Source organism: Octopus bimaculoides, chromosome 1, assembly GCF_001194135.2.
Source record: "Octopus bimaculoides isolate UCB-OBI-ISO-001 chromosome 1, ASM119413v2, whole genome shotgun sequence".
Taxonomy (NCBI): domain Eukaryota; kingdom Metazoa; phylum Mollusca; class Cephalopoda; order Octopoda; family Octopodidae; genus Octopus; species Octopus bimaculoides.
In genome coordinates, this window is record NC_068981.1 from 128,853,237 (window position 1) to 128,865,646 (window position 12,410).

At 36.0% G+C, this 12,410-nt stretch overlaps 1 long non-coding RNA gene across 1 annotated transcript in view; it reads right to left on the reverse strand.

Moving 5' to 3' along the window:
* The window catches only part of LOC128248680 (uncharacterized), a 70,095-nt gene that overhangs the window by 38,724 nt on the left and 18,961 nt on the right, over positions 1 to 12,410 (reverse strand). The window contains exon 2 of the long non-coding RNA XR_008264832.1: positions 6,886 to 6,952. This is a non-coding gene — a long non-coding RNA (uncharacterized LOC128248680). The remainder of the gene's footprint in view (positions 1 to 6,885; positions 6,953 to 12,410) is intronic.

Here is a 12,410-nt window from a genome sequence, read left to right on the forward strand (position 1 = left end):
ATACATATTCCACCTCACCCCTCTCTTCCTCTCATGCATGTGCACACATGCACGCACACCCTCTCACACACACGCACGCACACCCACACCCACACACATGAATGCACACACACACACACACACACATAATTACACTTCCACACACACTCACACAGACACATACATCCCCACAAGCACACTCGTACACACACATATACATATATACAGAGAGAGAGTGACAGAATGACATACAGAGACACACACAAGCACCCATACACATGTGCACACATATACACATTCCCACTCCATCCACGCACACACTTTTTCCCTGTTTTTTCTGTTTTTTTTTTAATTAATTATATATATGTATGTATGTATGTATGTATGTATGTATGTATGTATATACGTGCAGGGATGGCTGTGGTAAGAAGTTTGCTTCCCAACCTCATGGTTTCAGGTTCAGTCCCACTGTGTGGCACCGTGGGCAAATAAATGTTTTCTACTATAGCCTCAGACCAACCAAAGCCTTGGGAGTGCATTTGTTAGACAGAAGATATGTAGTGAATAACTTCCTAGATTCTTAGACAAGATTAAAAAAACTAGCTTAGATTTTTCTGCCGGTTTGTTTCTCATTCTTGGCTTTTGCACTAAGAAATTTATGAGTGTCAATTGTTAACCTGTAACCTTTCAAGTCAAACTGAGGTCAATGCAGATAGAAGAAAGAAAATTCTTTATTTAGCTAAACCTAATTTAGTTAGAAAAAAAATTATAAATATAGAACCCAAATTCAGTTCTACTGCCTTTTACTTGGCCCCAGACCAAAGGAGCACTTCACATATGGTCTGTCATCATGCGACTATACAACTTTCACCCTCTCTACTTGTCATAAATTCTCTTACTCCTCTCTCTCTCTTTTCCATCTGCTCTTCTAGCAGTTAACAAAGTTAACTGCTAGAAGAGCAGATGGAAGTTAACTATCTACAGAATGGTAATAAGGAAAATAAAAAGTCATTTCAACTAATAATATTTTTCTTCCTCTCATTTATTTGCTACATATAAATCATTACAATTTTGGTACATATTATCATTATACTTGGTGACTCCCAATTTAAGAACTACATGCCTTTTCAACCAATTGCTGCATAAAATGTTACATGTATATCCACCACAACCACCACCACCCTCCTCCTTTAACAACCATTTTCCATGCTAACATGGGTTGGACAGTTTGGCCAGAGTTGGAAAGCAGGAGAGCTGCACCAAGTTCCAGTCTGATTTGTCTTGATTTCTACAACTGGATGCCCTTCCTAATGCCAACCACTTTACAGAGTGTGTTTGGTGCCCTTATTGTGACACTGGCACAAACGATTTTTTTTGTGGCACCATCACAGGTGCTTTTTACGTGGCACTGGCACAGGGTTCTTGCAGTCTAATCCTCTTCATCAGGGGGAACAGCATTAACACTTCTGTTGTGGAGGACGGGTCTTCTTATATATATATGAAAGACAGGTTTCCACCTTGTTTCTATCTTCCCAAATTCATTCTCAAAGTATTTGGAAGACACAATGGAACACACTTGCCAAAGGTGTCACATGGTGGAACTGAACCTGAAACCATGTGGTTGAAAACTGAGCTATATTTCTTTCTGTCCTGTATTTGTTTTTATCCTTTTAAACTGTCCACCAGCATGAGAGTTGGAAGGGTTGGGGAATCAATATTTCACCAATATTTTAGCAGGAGCTTGGTATTGTCAGTTTGAGAATTGTGTGTTAGGAAACTGACTACTACTTCCCACATACACCAGGGTGCATAAAACACTTGGCCACAATTCAAGTCTTTAAAAGAAAGAATTTAGTAAGGAAAATGAAGAAAAAGGAGGTAGAAATAATAAGAAAAATAAAGGGGATGGAGTAAAGACAGAAAAAAAAAAAGGGGAAAATCAGAGTGAAAGAAAAAGTAAGAACAAATCAAAAACAATAAATTTTAAGAGCAAGATGAGTTTTCTTTTTTTTTTAACGAAATATGTATTTGTAGCATTTGTCTCTCAGAGAAAATACTAAAGAAATAAAGCAAAACTGTTGATCTTCATCAGTAGGTCAAAATGAAAATAAATGTTGGTTAGTACACTGACAGTTTATATAAATAAATGTTTCATATATATAGTGTACCCCCCACTTATTCGCAGGTCGGCATTCGCAGTTCTGGTTATTCGCAGAACTAATAATTTTTCATTGAAACCACCGGATATTCGCGGAATTGTAAGTATTGTCTGTGATTTTTTATGGCTATTTTCATGGTAATATATATTTTTTCACACTTTTTAAGGCTACATTATTAATAACAATATACCGTATTTGCCAGCTTATTGGACACCTCTTTGCATCACGTCACATGATTGTTTTAGATACACGTACGCTGTATCTCGTATCTTTTTTTCCTTCTTTCAATCAAAGCTTGCTAATTTGTACAGCAACATCTATCTATATTTTACACACGCTCTCCACCTCTCTTGCTGTATTTGTCTCTCACCAACAACCTCCGAATGTAGTGACAGTATATATATATATATATATATATATATATATATATATATCTACTTTATTAATAAAGCTGCAAAGGCATCACAAAAACTGTTACTCAGACTTTCACATTCCCATTCATCAGATAATTTTGGTTGGTCAGACAGTTTTTCAACCAAAACTGTCCAACAAAAGGGAACATTTCTGTAATGTCTTTGCAGCTTCATTAATAAAGCATTTTACTCTACCTCCAGTATTCGAGTATTATTTTTTTCACCTTGTTTCACATTTATGTGCCTACTCTGGTGTGTATATATATATATATATATATATATATATATATATATACACACAGTGTATTGCACCTGTATTACTTGACAGATCAAAGATATATACAATACGAGACTGAACGTTATTTTACATCAGCGCTTTTTTTAAATCATCGCTACATTTCTTTGTAGGCCTAGTACTTATTCTATCGGTCTCTTATGTTGAACCGCTAAGTTACGGGGATGTAAACACACCAACATCAGTTGTCAAGCGATGATGGGGGGGACAAACACAAACATACACACACACACACACACATATATATATACGACGGGCTTCTTTCAGTTTCAATCTACCAACTCCACTCACAAGGCTTTGGTCGGCCCAAGGCTATAGTAGAAGACATTTGCCCAAGGTGCCACGTAGTGGGACTGAACCCAGAACTATGTCGTTGGTAAGCAAACTACTTACCACATAGCTACTCCTGTGTTATATTTTGACATTTATAGGCATTTTTATGGATCACGTCCAATATTCGCTGCTTCTCACTATTTGCGGGTGCTCTAGGGACGTAAACCCCATGAATACTGGGGTCTACTGTATCTCCAATTATACTAGTTAGTGTAAGAGAAAGAAAAAACGATATGAGAATGGAAACAAGGAAAAAGGATTTTTGCTACATCATCTCTCAACACAGAGACAAAATAAATTTTCTAAGTATTCTTTTACTCTTTTACTTGTTTCAGTCATTTGACAGCGGCCATGCTGGAGCACCGCCTTTAGTCGAGCAAATCGACCCAAGGACTTATTATTTATAAACCTAGTACTTATTCTATCGGTCTCGTTTGCCGAACCGATAAGTTACGGGAACGTAAACACACCGGCATCGGTTGTCAAGTGATGTTGGAGGGACAAAGACAGACACACAAACACACACACTCATATATATATATATACATATATACGACGGGCTTCTTTTCAGTTTCCGCCTACCAAATCCACTCACAAGGCTTTGGTCGGCCCAAGGCCATAGTAGAAGACACTTGCCAAAGGTGCGATGCAGTGGAACTGAGCCTGGAACCATGTAGTTGGCAAGCAAGCTACTTACCACACAGCCATTCCTGCACCTATGATCATAAATGATCGTGAATCTAAAAAATTATTTGTAACAGCTGCTAACAGACTAATAAAACAAACATTAAAATATTATCAGCTTCGGTCTTATCTCAAAATAATTTAATTTTCTCAATTTTATCCCAGTTACTTCAAATTAGAAGCAGCGTTTTCATGCTAAGGGACATAACTGTAAAATGCGTTTATTCTTAGTTACCTCCCCTGGAACATTATTTCAGTTCAACACGTGTGAAAATTATTGAAGTAGTCTGGCTTTCTTTTTTCTTTGTCATTTAAATTTCCACATCAAAACGTATAGTTCCGATGAAAGATTTCTGTTTGAAATTTGTTTATATATAAATACTGTGTCATTCTCTCTTAAGATTAACAAAATATTTAAAGGAGAAAAGAAATGGAAAATTGTAATATTCAAGTTCAAGCTTTATGCGTAAATGATTAATAATTCTATTTTCCTGCTGCAACAAATGTGTGTAATATATTATACTTTATATTGTGTAGATATTTTTTTGTATAATATATTGTTCAAAGATTCTTTTATCATTGATTCGTCCCTTGCTGGGAAGGCTTCGATAATGTACTTACAAGTGGACTAAGCTATCTCCGAAGTTGTCTCCCATTTTCTCTGAAAATTTTGTTTTTATAAGGCTTAAAGTTTTTGAGGGCGAGCGCTTTGTCGATTACATTGATTCCAGTGCTCAACTGGTACTTATTTTATCGAACCCGAAACAATGAAAGGCAAAGTCAACCTCGGCTGCATTCGATCTCCTTCCAGAAAAAAAAATTAATGATTTCATTATCAATACTAATCAAAACTCATTGCTGACTTGATTATTACATGCCTTAATAATAAATTACACTACCTTATATGGAAATAATCAGTGTTACATTTATAATTAATCAATATTCAAATAGCACATAAGACGGTGAGCTGGTAGAATCGTTAGAATGCTGGACAAAATGCGTAGTGACATTTCATCTGTTTTTAGTTTCTGAGTTCAAATTCCACTGGGGTTGACTTTGCTTTTCATCCTTTTCAGGGTTGATAAAATCGAATACTTGGGTCGATGTAATCAATTTACCCTCTCCCCGAAACTGCTGGCTTTGTGCCAAAACTGGAAACCCTTATTTTAAAAGCATTATTGCTATTGATAAAATATCAGGTTGAGTAAAAAGTAAGCAACGTTTTGAAACATGAGGAATTTGTACTGGATTTTTTTAAAACATTTTTTTGCAATTGTTTGATAATACAGACATAGACTTGCCTAAATGCATCAATAAATTAACATTGATATTTTTTCCACCGTTCTTACAATCATCTGTGTGTCTTCATGATGTATGAAGATTTTTCAGACGGAACAACGTCTGAAGAGGAATTGATGAGGAATCTGGATGCAATAGACCGAGAAATGGAAAGGAGTGCAGGAGGAAGTTTTGCAGCTGTGGTCAGAGGACACAGTGAAGAGCTGAGCACAGAGAGGCTCAAGAGAGACAAGTTTAAAGACATGTTATGCAGGGAGGGACAGGAAGTCATTGTGTCCCCTCCCAGCAACGTTATAAAGTGAAACAACAGAAAGAACTGTAATATACAGAACGTTTAATCCAAAGGTAAAGAAAGTGGAGATGGCAGCAACACTACAGATCGAGAAGGCATTGCAACCAGTCTGGCAAGAGGATTAAGGTTTGCCATGGTGGAGGTGCAGTTTCATACTGCAGCGAAAGCCAGGCTACACGCAATAATTCCACTGAGAACGGATGAGGTGGTGCTTCTACCCAGCTACCTTACAAGATGTACTTCCAGGGTGAGGGTGAAAGACATCCCTCCAGAAGTAGATGTGGCCTGGCTGAGGGCAGCGATTCTGCTGGGTCTGGAGGATGAAACAGTGGTCTTCCAGGCTGCAAAAACAGAACCAAGAAACTGGCAGGAGCAACGCCTGGATATGGTTATCCTGGCTACCTAGAAATAACCATGGAAACAATTAAGATAGGTGAAGAGATAGTACTTAGTGTGATAGTGGAGGGCAGGAAGCCCTGTTGTTTCAAGTGTGGTCAAAAAAAGCCACATAAGACTGAACTGTCCCCCATTGCCCACAACGGCACCAATGAGTGCCAGAAAAGAAAATATACCTCTGCCTCCAATGGTGACAAGTTCTGTGGGAGTTGACAAGGAGGAGTTGAGCAACAGAAAACTTGGCTATGTAGAAAATGAAGGAGAGTATATTTTAGATTAAAAAAGAACTTTGTTTATCTTAATTTTGAAAAATAAAGGGAATATAAGAAAAACTGCATTATTTATGGGATGACCCAATATATTCTCAACATCACCTGTCATATGACAGATACCACTCTACATGCCTCATATATTTTTCCAAATGCATATTTAGATGTGTAGCCGAATGGTTAGAGTGCTGGGCTCATGATCATAGGATTATGGGTTTCAGTTCCTGGAGAGGACACCATGCTGTGTCCTTGAACAAAGCATGTCATTTTATGATATTGTAGTCTACTCAGCTGAAAATATGTACCAGCCAAGTGCTCTCAACTTCTAGCTGTCATATCCTCATTTTATTCCACAGAGATAATGGTGGGAAGACTGAGAGGGTGTCTGCTTGTAATTACATAGGTACCTAAAACCTGAAAACAGGTACATAGGTACCTGAAGGCATGATACATGCTACCAAGTCATATTTGCTTACAAGTGACAGCTAAGCTTTCATCCTTTAGCATCCACAGTATTCTTTCAAAAGTAATACTTATTTATTCACATTATTTTGAATTAAACATGCATTATTTTGTAACTTATATTATTGAAGAGGGAACGACAGAATCATCTGTATAGGAATATATGTGGTTCAAGGTAACACCAACTATATCATGTGAGAGAGAGGTGGCAAAAAGAGAATGGAAAGAGAAATAAAGAAAGAACAAACAGCAAAAAGGAAAGAAGAAAAGGAGAAAGAACAAAAAAAAAATTAAAGAAAGTAACCTGGTAACTGTAAAACACTATTCAGTATTTTTGTGCAGCGATGACACTGCTCTCCAGTTTCAAATATCTAGAACAAAATCAAAAAGGTCAAATTATCTGTAGGAAACCTGTACTCTGTAGAAGGCAGGTTGTGTATACCGATCGACACCTGTGAAATCAAAAGAAAGTTTAATGACTGATATTTCATTGTGACGTGTGACACTGATACTAAGATATTGGTGTCATAATCTCTCAAAATCTAGGTTCTGGCATGGGAGGTGTTGGTTGTCCCTTTAGTAAAGGACATTATGTTAAGGCAAATGACCTCTACAGTCATTATTATTTTAACCTTTTAGTGTTTACACTGACCGTATCTGGCCAATGTAAATGCTACCTGTTTTATGTTCAAACTAGCCAGATCTAGCCTCTCACACTTATCTAAAATGTCAATCTAAAAATATACAATCACATCATCAAAATCTCAAAGCTATGAGATAATACATGGTTAATTCAGTACAATGCGAATAAATAAGGATCATATTTGAAAGAATAACGTGAATACTAAAAGGTTAACTTTGAGTAAACCTATGAGCAAGCAAATTCCCACCATAGCCATCTCATCTTTTACTCTAATGTATCATTGCTTTCTTTAATACAGTAGAACAATGTAGGGTGTCTGCAACCCCTGGGAATATGGAGGTGGCATTTCAGAAGTTGTAACAAGGAAGGAAAGTAATATACGTTATTGAAATTGCTTTTGGGAATAATGTGATTAAACTTAACACTTGAACTTACTTACTGTACGTAGGTTAATGTAAAAGAAAGAAAGAAAGAAAGAAAGAAGGAAAGAAAGAAAAGCCCATTATGCCACACCTAAATACACTTTGAGAAAAAAAATATTAGAAAGAAAGTTATTAGAAAATTGACTTTTTCACCTTCAAATGTGATATTACATTTGTAGGGACATGAGAACTAAACATTTCCTAGGGGTGTGGGACATAGAAAAGGTTGAGAACCACTGCAGTGGAGTGTAATTTGACCTCCCACTGTTTAATGTGAACATGAATAGCTAGTTTAATCTTTCTTTGTGTCTCTGCAAGTTCCTTACATACTAACAATCTCTCAACTCTGGCATTTAGCACAATAAAACAATCACATAAGTGTTATGTGAAAATAATCAAAGCTTAGCATTGTATTATAGGAAATGAGAAAGATATATAGAGAAGGGAGAGGTAGTAAAGTGACTGATTGCATGTGTGTATGAATGAGAGATACACAGATATAAAGAGATAGAGGTGGAAGTTCTATCTCTGTGGTGAAGCTCATGTAGCTGGTCAGGTTTTTTTATTACTACCATTATTACGACCACTGCAAGACAGCAAGCTGGCAAAATCGTTAACACGCCAGGCGAAATGCTTAGTGACATTTCGTCTGGCTTTACTTTGTAAGTTCAAATTTTGCCGAGGTTGACTTTGTCTTTCATCCTTTTGGGGTCAGTAAAATAAGTATCAGTTGAGTACTGGGATCGATGTAATCGACTGTCCCACTCACCCAAATTTCAGGCCTTGAGCCTATAGTAGAAAGGATTATCACTACCAGCTGGCAGAATTGTTAGCACACTGGGCAAAATGCTAAGCAGCATTTTGTCCATCTTTACATTCTGAGTTCAAATTCTGCCAAAATCAACTTTGCTTTTTATCTTTACAGGGTCAATAAACTAAGTATCAGTTAAGCCCTGGGGTCAATGTAATTGACTTATCCTCTCACCTAAAATTGCTGGCCTTGTGCCAAAATTTGAAATCAGTATTACCATTCCCCTCATAAGGCAACGAGCTGACAGAATCATTAGTATGCTGGGCAAAATGCTTAGAAGCATTTCATCTGCCTTTACAGTCTGAGTTCAAATGCTGCTGGGGCTGACTTTGTCTTTCATCCAGTTGGGGGTCAATAAATTAAGAACCAGTTGAGTGTTGGAGTTGATGTAATCGACTTATCTCCTCACCCAAAATTGCTGGCATAACACCAAAATTTGAAACCATCATTACAACTACTGTTATAGTAGTAGATGACAGGATCATCGGTACATTAGTGTGTTGGAATTACTAGGTGGTATTTAGTTACCACTAGCTTTTTTAGTGGCATTTAGTTGGCACTTCAGTAGACCCTCTTTACATTCTAAATCCAAATCCTTCTTAGATTGATATAAAATAAAGCATAAGTCAATTACTGAGTCCATTATTTCAACGACATCCTTCCCCAACATTTGTGACTTTGTGCCTATATTAGAAATCATAGTAGAAGGAGAAATGGAATACAGATAGATAAAATTTCAGTAGAGACAATCACCTTGCAGTACAGATATCCAATCAGTTCTCAACCTATAATTCAGTACAGTCACTACTCACAGGTCAAGTGTCCATAAAGGTTCTCTATCTATCTATCTATCTATCTATCTATCTGTGTATATGAATGTGTGTATCATAGGTCAAGTATCCATTTAGACTCTCCTTCTGTTTATCTGTCTATGTGTACATGTGTCTGTCTGTTTCTGTTTTTCTTTCTTTTCTATATTATTCAGATACCTAAAGTGGTAAACTAGCAGAATCATTAGCACACCTGAGAAAATACTTAACAGTATTTCATCTGTCTTTACACTCTGAGTTCAAATTCCACTAAAGTTGACTTTACCTTTCATCCTTTTGGGGTCAATAAAATAAGTACCAGTTGAGCACTGGGGTCAATGTAATAAGCTAAACCCCATTCCCTCTAAATTCCAGGCCTTTTATTATAATAAAAAGAATTATTATCCAGACACCTGAAAGGATGAAAAAGCAAAAATGACCTTGGGAGGATTTGAACTCAGGGATTAAAGAGATACCACTAAGCATTTTGTCTGACATGCTAACAATTCAGCCGGCTTACTAGCTTAATATTTTGAGTTTAAATCCTATTGAGACCAACTTCAACTTTCATTCTGCAGAGATTGATAAAATTAGGACAGGTTATACTGATTTCAAATTTTGGCACAAGGCCAGCAATTTCGGAGAAGGGGGCAAGTTGATTATATTGATCCCAGTGCATAAATGGTACTTATTAAATAGACCCTGAAAGGATAAAAGGCAAAGTCAACATCAGCAGAATTTGAACTCAGAACGTGAAGTCAGATAAAATGCCACCAAGTATTTCCCCTGCATGCTATTGATTCTACCAGCTCACTGCCTTAAGACAGGTAATATATTAAAATTGATATAATCAACTATATTTTGACTATAAAAGACGAGGTGAATTTTATATTTGCTTCATGCAGTGTATTTAAGATGCATGTGTGTCTAATAGTGCCATCCCTTCTAGAACTATACCAACAAAAGAAGCTGAATGCAAGACTTCATATAAAGAAAGCACTTGTTAATGAAGAGTATACTCTTAGTGCTTAGAGCACTGGGTTGTACCACATTATGATGCTTATTTACAGTTAGGAAAGGTTGAACTACTGAGAGTTAAATGCCTTGGTCATAGGTACAAGGTAATGACTGTGGTAATATACAAACTAAGATGCTTGTGGCTGCAGGACCAATTCCCTATTGACTAAGCTAGCAGCAACTCTAAGGGTTATAAATGTAGACAGCAAATCAGTTGACCCATAAAAACTAAACATTTCAAGCCTCTCTTCTCAGAAAAGTCATTAAAAAATGTATCGTTCTTTTAAACACACACACACACACACACACACATAGGCACTAACACTAAAGACAGACTGTAGCTTTATATGTAAGTCAGTATTTCTGTAAATATATACAGTGTCTGTCTCTAAAGGAAATCAGAAGTTGTGTAGATATTATATGAACATTGGTTTCAAATTTTGGCACAAGACTAGCAATTGTGATGTGGGAGAATCGATTACATCAACCCAATGCTCAACTGGTGCTTTTTTTTTTTTTTATCAACCTCCAAAATGATGAAAGGCAAAGTTGACCCCAGTGCCTTTTGAACTTAGAAGGTAAAGTTGGAAGAAATGCACTAAGCATTTTATCCACTGCAGAAATAACTCTGCCAGCTTTCCACCTTATATGAACATTACTTCTATAGTTAGCATCTTTATAAATCAAACAAAATCAACATGAATATTTGAATAAGAGGTGCTAAGTTATGTTCCAATAAATAAAATCAACATGAATATTTGAATAAGAGGTGCCAGAGTTATGCTCCAATAAATGCACGTTTGCAGTCCAGTTATGATACTCGGCAAGAGTTATTTGATTTCACTTAAATTGTTAACACCCTCAATAATAGTTGCAATAATAGTTGCAACATCACACAGTTTTTTCTCTTAAAGTATACCTATTATACTTCAATCCTAAGCAAACACAATTTCTATAAAGAGTCAATGTTTCTACAAACATTAGTTAATTAATATGTACATAGTACTGGAATTAATTCAACTGCCACACAACCAGACTAATGATTTTCTTCCCACTGTGCCTCATCACTTCAGGATCAATAAGTACAAGGAATATCGTGAGGGGTTCAAATCAATTACCTTTCCATTTACTGTAAATGTGATTTGTATCTCAGACAAAAAGAAAAATGGTGAAAAGTAGAGAAAATATCAATTGCTATTGATTTCAATTTTAGTAACAAAGTGAGAATCTAGATATTTTGCCAAGTGATTGACTTCTAAAACTTAATGGCTGCTTGTAGTATACTTATTTTGCAATACCTATCTTTCGATAAGTCTTTCATATTTATATGTAAACCCACTGATACCTAAGTGTGTAAATCCAGACGCATTAGCAACTATACATATGAACTTAGCACTTAGAGCTATTTACAAGCTTGTAGGTGCTTACTAACTGCATACAGTTGTACAGGTGCTTTAAATACAAGGTTACAGCTATTATGTGTATACAATCAAGTCAATATATATGTTGCCTTATATAATATACATCATAATTCTAAGGGCCTAAACTGTCATTAAAAAAACCCTGATATGTGTCACACTATATTGCACAACTGCTGCAAGAGAAGATAATCTAATAAATTAGTTTTGTAAAATTTCGTTTTACATGAGACAGAAAGCTGGCAGAATTGTTAGATTGCTGGACAAAATATCCGTCTTTACATTCTGAATCCAAATTTTGCCGAGGTCGACTTTACCTTTCATCCTTTCAGGTTGATAAAATAAGTACCAGTTGAACACTGGAGTCAATATAACCGACTACCCCATACTCAAAATTGTTGGCTTTGTGCCAAAATTTGAAACCAATATTTCATTTTACATAAAATAATTATATATATATAGTGGGGAAAAAAGCAATCTAAAAACAATAAATTTTTTCTCAGACAATTAAAAACATGGGTTGGGAGAAATTTTGCTGTCTAATATTATGTATCATATGCACCTCAATTGCTTTGGTAAAAAAAAAAATTTAAAAAAAAGGAGGGTGGAATTATATGTAAGGAGTTTTACAGCATAAACATACTTTACGACAGCCTAAGTATGCTTTTATATTAATAAACGCTAAATGTTATCATTGAAAACTTATTTT